This window comes from Lactuca serriola, chromosome 2 (assembly GCF_051521515.1).
Source record: "Lactuca serriola cultivar US96UC23 chromosome 2, Lser_US96UC23_V15, whole genome shotgun sequence".
NCBI classification, from domain to species: Eukaryota; Viridiplantae; Streptophyta; class Magnoliopsida; order Asterales; family Asteraceae; genus Lactuca; species Lactuca serriola.
The window spans coordinates 37183558-37191011 of record NC_136409.1 but is presented as its reverse complement, the minus strand read 5'-3'; positions in this window follow the sequence as shown (position 1 = coordinate 37191011).

Below are 7454 nucleotides of genomic sequence, written 5' to 3'. Positions count from 1 at the left end.
TAGTTACAATTATACCCTGAATCTCCCATAAGATTGCTTTCTTTCTTTTCATCTTCCTTCTGAGAATTGTTCTTCGTCTCTTCCTTCACCTTCTCAGAACTATAGCTTCCTTGCCATTTTCGGTTCTTATTAGCTAGAAACTTCTTTCGAGCAAACTTCTTTGGGTTTGTCACCATCAATGCAGACTCCTTATTGGTTAGATCACATTCTGACATGTTAGATTCTTCTTCATCTTCAGCCACACTTTTGTTCTTTGAAACCAGAGCCAGAGAACCTACACCTAACACAACGTTCGCTCCTTTAGTTATTGTGCTTTCATGTGATTTTAGGATACCCATCAGTTTTGCCAACGAGTATGATTTAAATTGTTCATGAGCCTTTATTGTTGAGACCACTGCCATCCACTCAGGTCTCAAACCATTCAAGAACGTTACTTTCTGTTCGATCTCCTTCCTTTCAATACCATGCTTCATCATTTTCCTTAGCAGATGATTTTAACGATCAAACGTCTGAAGCAGTGTCTCTTCAGGTTTTTGTGCAAATGCTCCAAACTCAGAGAGCAATAGGGTTTGGATCAAATGCTCTAGATCCTCGTCGTTTGAATACAGTTCTTTTAGCCTGTCGCATATCTCTTTAGCGGTAGTGCTTGAACTGACCAGACGGAAAGTATTGGCTTGTAAGGCAAATCTGATCACCCTCAAGGCTTTGAGATTACACAACAACTTATCTTTTTTGTTTTGTGGTATCTTCTCTACGTCCACTAAAAGCTGATAATACTCTTTTTGAGTCTTCACCGTCCGATTTGTTCTAGAACGAATAAACGGACCGATTGTGATAGCTTCCTAGACGAGATAACCATTATCTTCATATCTAATTACGTAATCTTCAAAGTGATGCACCCATACTTCGTAATCTTGGGTGTAGAGAATAGTAAACCTTGTAGTGGATCCAATATTGTTTGAGATGTTAATGGGATTGGTTTGAGAATCGTCGTGTGACATAATGATCTTATCCCTCAGATCTGCTAGAATCAGACTTGTAAACTTGAGATTAGGGTTTTATCAAACACTAGAAATACCATCGACAAGTAGAAGACGGCCTTAATAGATTTGACAAAAGCGGAAACCCTAAAGAATTCTTCACACAGAAGGAATGTGTATGAGTAACATAGTCTCCTGCGTTGATACCAATTGTTGGAATGATATTCCTTAACGATCGATAGATTCAAGCAAAATAATAAATGACAACGTAATAGATAACACAATAAAGAACACAGGAATGGTTTAACTGGTGTCGAATGATTAAACTTTAATACCTCAGAAGAGCTCGATTAAGAACTTCGACTGTAGAGGTGTTTAGGGTTACAAAGCAATAATGATGATAATAATGACTACCATATCTAAGGCATACATGCATGCACTATAAATAATGTAACCCTAATCTATAATCACGGATGGACAGGCCCAATCCGGATATACAAAAACGAGCCCATGACGCAACACTAAATACCCAACACCATCTTTGTTGTCTCATGTTCAATTCTTTTTGATTCGGGATATGTTGGAGGCTCTTGTGATCTGTGAAAATGGTGCACTTTGTACAGTATAGGTAGTGCCGCCAAATATTTAGAGTGAAGACCATAACTCCCAGCTCGAGGTCGTGGGTGGTGTAGTTTACTTCGTGGGTCTTTAGTTGCCTTGAGGTGTACGCTATCACCTTTCCTCGCTGCATAAGTACGCAACCTAACCCTTGGTTAGAAGCATCACAGTATACCACGAAGTCCTCTGTTCCTTCTAGCAAGGACACTACTGGAGCACTCTAGAGGGCTTGTTTCAAGGTTTGGAAGGCAGCTTCTTATTTGTCAGTTCAATAGAAAGGCGCACTCTTCTGGGTGAGAGCGGTGAGAGGCTTGGCGATCTTGGAGAAATTTTGGATGAACCTTCAGTAATAACCGGCGAGGCCTAAAAATTGTCGGATCTCGGTTGGGGTTCTTGGGGTCGTCCATCCCTCAATAGCTTTGATCTTGGCAGGGTCCACATGTATTCCCTCTTCACTGACTATATGACCCAAAAATTTCACTCTACGAATCCAGAATTCGCATTTTAAGAACTTTGCGTAAAGCTTTTCCGTTCTCAACGTTCCCAAAATCTTCCATAAATGCTGACTGTGCTCTTCCCTACTCTTAGAGTAAACAAGTATATCATCGATGAAAACAATTACAAAGTTATCAAGAAATGGTCGACGGACTCTTTTCATCAAATCCATAAAGGCTGTTGGCGCATTTATGAGACCGAAAGGCACGACTACGAACTCGAAGTGTCCGTAACGGATTCGAAAAGTGGTCTTTGGGATATCCTCCTCTCGGACTCTTAGCTGATTGTATCCGGATCTCAGATCTATCTTAGAAAAGTAACTGGCTCCTTGGAGTCGATTGAATAGATCATCGATTCGGGGAAGTGGATATCGATTCTTGACGGTGAGCTTGTTCAATTCTCAATAATCTATGCACATTCGAAAAGACCCTTCTTTCTTCTTGACAAACAGAACCGGAGCTCTCCAAGGTGAGAAACTCGACCTGATGAACCCTTTGTCGAGAAGCTCGCTCAATTGACTAGATAACTCTTGCATCTCAGCAGGCGCTAATCGGTAGGGGATTTGGCAATTGGGGTGGCTCCAGGTACAAGATCGATTCGGAACTCGACCTGGCGCTTGGGAGGTATTCCAGGCAATTCCTCAGGAAATACGTCGGGAAAGTCACGTACCTCAGGAATATCGTTGATGTTTTTCTCCTCCTTTTTTTATCCACAACATGAGCAAGAAATGTGTGATTCTTTTTATGCAGGCACTTTTATGCTTGGATGCAAGAAATGAGTCGGAGGTTTGAGCCAGGTTTATCGCCGTAAACCGTGAGAGTTTCATTGTTGGGTAGGTGAAGGCGAACGGCCTTCTCGTGACACATAATTTCAGCATGGTGGGGGCCTAACCAATCCATGCCAACAATCACATCAAAACTCCTAATATTAACATGCATCAAACTGATTGGAAAAGAGTGATTATTTAACATTAGTGTGCACCCTACGTAGACATCGCTGGTTGATTCTATTTTACCATTGGCCATCTCGACCGTATAAGTTTCGTTCAATTTGTGATGGTTTTGATGTAATAAGTGCTTGAATTTATGGCTCACAAAGCTTCGTTCGGCACCACTATCAAATAAAACGCATGCATAAGAGTTATTGAGGGAAAACGTACCAGTCACCACTGTTGGATCTTGGACCGCTTCTCCTTGCCCCATGGTTAAGACCTTTCTTTCATTCTGATTGTTGTTCTTGGGGCAGTTGCGTTTAAAATGGTCGGTTTCCCCGCATCCATTACATGCACGGCTGGCTTCAGCGTTGTTGTCGTTGGATTGTTTGTTTTGTTGTGGGGGCATCTTGCAATACCGGGCATTGTGCCTGTTTTGATTGTAGTTGGTGCATTGGAAATCCTTCCATTCCCCATAGTGATGATAATTACACTTGTCACATTTGGGGTTGGATCTCGGGTATGACTTGGTTGGCGCTGTTGTAGTTGAGGTTGGGGCGGTTGGGGCTGGTGTGGCTGGAGCAGTAGTAGAATGGACTGCAACAGTCTGTGATTTCTTGGATGACCCTGCATCCTGTCGTCCCTTTCACTTGTTTCCCCATTTATTCTTATTTCCTCTTTCTTTCTTGCTCCCTCCCTCGGTTGTTTTCGTGCTTTTCTTGTCAATGTGATCGTAAAGCTTCTTGGTCAGGCGCTTTGCATTGTCATAGGTCTCGACCTTCTTTCCTTTTGTACCTCCCCTCGGGGATAGTATTCAGCAATCATCATTTCCTTGAGTTCCTCCCAGGACATGGCGTTAGCAACGGGGAGTGTTATGGCTTCAATGTGATCATTCCACCATGACAGTGTTTGATCAATAAAGGTGCAGGTAGCAAATTTGACCTTACTTTCTTCTGGACATTCACATATTTCGAACACCGATTCCGTCTTCTCGATCCATCATTTTAAAGCTATGACCCCTCCAGTCTCGTTGAAAGTACGGGGTCTTGCAATGCAAAAATCTTTGTAAGTGCAGGACCTTACAGGTCCTTGATTCATTCCTTGGTGGGAGCTTCTCGTCCCTTGACCATTTCCACCATTATTTCCACTTTGGATGTGGGATAATGTTGTGGTTACTGCTGCCGAAACTGCTGCTTGGAAGGCCGCAGAGTTTATCTCCGACGGGGGCGGTAGTGGTGGTGCTGTGTTGTTGTTCTTTTTGATTGGTCTCCTCGGCATCTTTCAGTCATGGATCAAAAGGACTATGAGTATCCAATGCATTTCGCTTCATGATTTCTTGATTATAGAATAGTATCGGTGCTTTGGGTGCATATGAACAAGTGTGTGTATAAATTCAACATGTAATAGTAGTAATAGAGCACAAATGGGAAATCATATCATAAGAAAATATATATATATATATATATATATATATATATATATCCGCATTTCATTGATAATAATTTCTTGAGTACATGAAAATTTTGCCCTAAAGGCATACAATACATGCATTGAAATAAAAGCTAACACGAAATACATAGAGTAGTGAATAGAAGAAAGTCGATGTGGTAGCTAGTGAACAGATACTAGTCGTGACGAGTCGGTTCCGGAGGTGCTCACAATGAGGTAGACGCGCCCTAGAGCTCAGCTAACCTACACTAGGTGATTCGTTCACGCTCTTCCAAGGCGGTGTGGAGCTCCTGGTACTCTCTGCCCTCTGCTCGTGCAGTGGCAATATCCTCCATGAGTCGTTCCACTGGATAGAGGTCTCGCTCTAGGTCTCTCATGCGAGCATCCGTGATCTGCATAGCTGCCAGCATTTGCATCACCCGGTCAGTGGTCACTCGAGTCTGGTCCCTAAGTCCCTGATACGTCGGACCATGATGGGGAGTGCACGATCCTCTGGTCCTCCATGCTGAAGATTGTAGTAATCTCGGTTCATCCCAAATGGTGGCTATTGACCCTGTCGTCAGCCCCATCTCTCAATAGCGTCAGCCCAAGGAGGGGTAGGGCCATTGTAGCCCATCCTATACGGTGGTACTCTTTCCATGTAGGGAGGGTTGATAATTCCTGATTCAGCGTCTGATTCCTCGTCCTCCTCAACCTCCTCCCCGTCGACTTCCTCGATTTCTTCATCGATATCTTCCTCTTCCCACTCTGCTAGTTCATCGGGATCTTCCATAGGTTCCTCGGGGTCTTCTTCTGGGTCTTCTTCAATCCAACCTCCATTTCCTTGGTTGGGAAAATAAGGGTCTCCAGGGTGGTGAAAGCCTGCCATGTCGTCTGTTCAAGAATAAGTGAGTACGAGGAAATAGATAGTGTGTCAAAATACTCCTATAGTATTTTACTTGTTTTAGGGTTGGTTCTTAAAACTATTGGATAACGAGTAGGGAAGTTTTAGACCTGTTCCAACACCACTACCACTCATGAACACATGTTGTTCATATCTCAAATAAATATAGTTGATCAGGCTATATTTATCCCAGATATGATTACATAACTATCCAGGTTTGACTGTAGTGTTCAACCTCTGAGTTATTTTGTTTTATCTTTTATTATGGTACATTCCTAGCAAGTATGTGCTCTTTTTGTCAGAGTGTTTTAGTCCCATTGTTTTTATAGTTGTATATCTTGTATGGCTGGATATACTAGTTCACTATAAAAAATGCCTTGATACCAATCTGTCACACCCCCAGACCAGAATGGAGGAAACGCCCGAAGGCAGGTGATGTCATTTGTGCAGTATCATAACAATTGTATATAATTGAAACATAGCAAACCCATACATCATACATTAATATAACAAGCTTACATTGTTTTACATCATGTTCATGTTTTCAAGTGTACACAAAAGAAACATCGGTAAACAATATCCAAAATACAGCAAAATAAATCTTGAATCTGCGATCCATAACCTGCTTATTGATTTCCTGACAATACAAGTCGTTTGAAAAGTGTCAACATAAAATATGTTGGTGAGTTCATAAGCATTTGCGTATAAAAACTTTGATAATATTTAGAAATCTAGAAAATCCAATATTTTCTTATCAAATAGTTGTAATTCTTGTTTCAAATAGAGTATAGTTGCATGTGTGTCTTAAATCATCGTTTTCGAAATCGTACAAATCGTTTCCCCAGAAAATCCTATATTTTCTGATGTGTAAAATAGTAGTTTTGGTAAAAGCATAACACTTGTGTGGAAAAGTCTCATTGAGGTAGTCAAAAATAGTTGGTTTTCAACCGAAGATGAAATTTATATAAATACGTTTTTGATGTATTCTAGTGAGTCGTTATAACCATACTAATTTGACGGAGTGTCTGTTATGACGTTCTTTAGGCGTCAGTTTTGTTCAAGACATTTGTCACCCTAGACTGGTTGGTCTAGCTGTAGCAAACATCGAAGGTGCGAGGTATCAACCCCGTATAGATCTATACATAAATTCCCACTCTCCCTCCAGGAGGCTCTAGTTATAACTCTTATAGGACTTAGAGTGTACAATATTGCATTAATATATGTAATGTGAAGATTTTGTCTGACTAGAATACTAACCGATCTTTGAGCAAATCATGAAATTCATTATTTACTAAATAAATAATAATAGTTGTAGTTGTAACTAGATATTTTGTTTCGTTCGTTTTGTTTATTTAAATCAATCCGCTTTGAAATATTTATCAAAATGACCCAATATTATCAAAACCGGAAAGCAACCCCTTTTTCTTTATAAAAGACTATGTGTCATTCCAATTATCCAAAAAAATCCTAGTTGTGAGTTATACATGCAAATTTTTCTGTCATAAAGGCTTCATTTGTGTATTTTCTTGCCACAAATACTAATATCAAATATTTATGAAATACCCCCTAATGGTTTGCAAAAACAATCATTTATGGGGCATAAAATCCAAAACTTTGTAGATCCTAGTAATTGTGTCAACTTATAAGTCTATTTCAACAACTTTTTATCTTTAGATGTAGAGATATGAAATAGGGGGTATGAATAGACACATTCATAACCTTGGGAGGCTTTTCTTGTACATAAAGTATTCTCTATATGGTGGTTTTGTAAACATTTCTAAGATTTTCATATAATCTGTGAACTTACATTCATGAAAAATCTGTTATAATATAATAACATTTAAGCACACATACTAAACATACATATACATGCAATTATCCAAGGATTTAGACAAGATTTGACTTGTATTTTCCCCCAAAAACAATAAAATATTGAAAAAGGTGAGGTATGAAGCTCACATTGGTGTGTTTACTGGGTGGATTTGAAGAGTGATGAGGAAGTTTCCAACTCCAAAACTTGGAAGATTCTTAAATCTCTAAAGGATTCTAAGAATAATTTTTATGTGTAAATATAGTGGAATCTTAGAATAATGTAAGA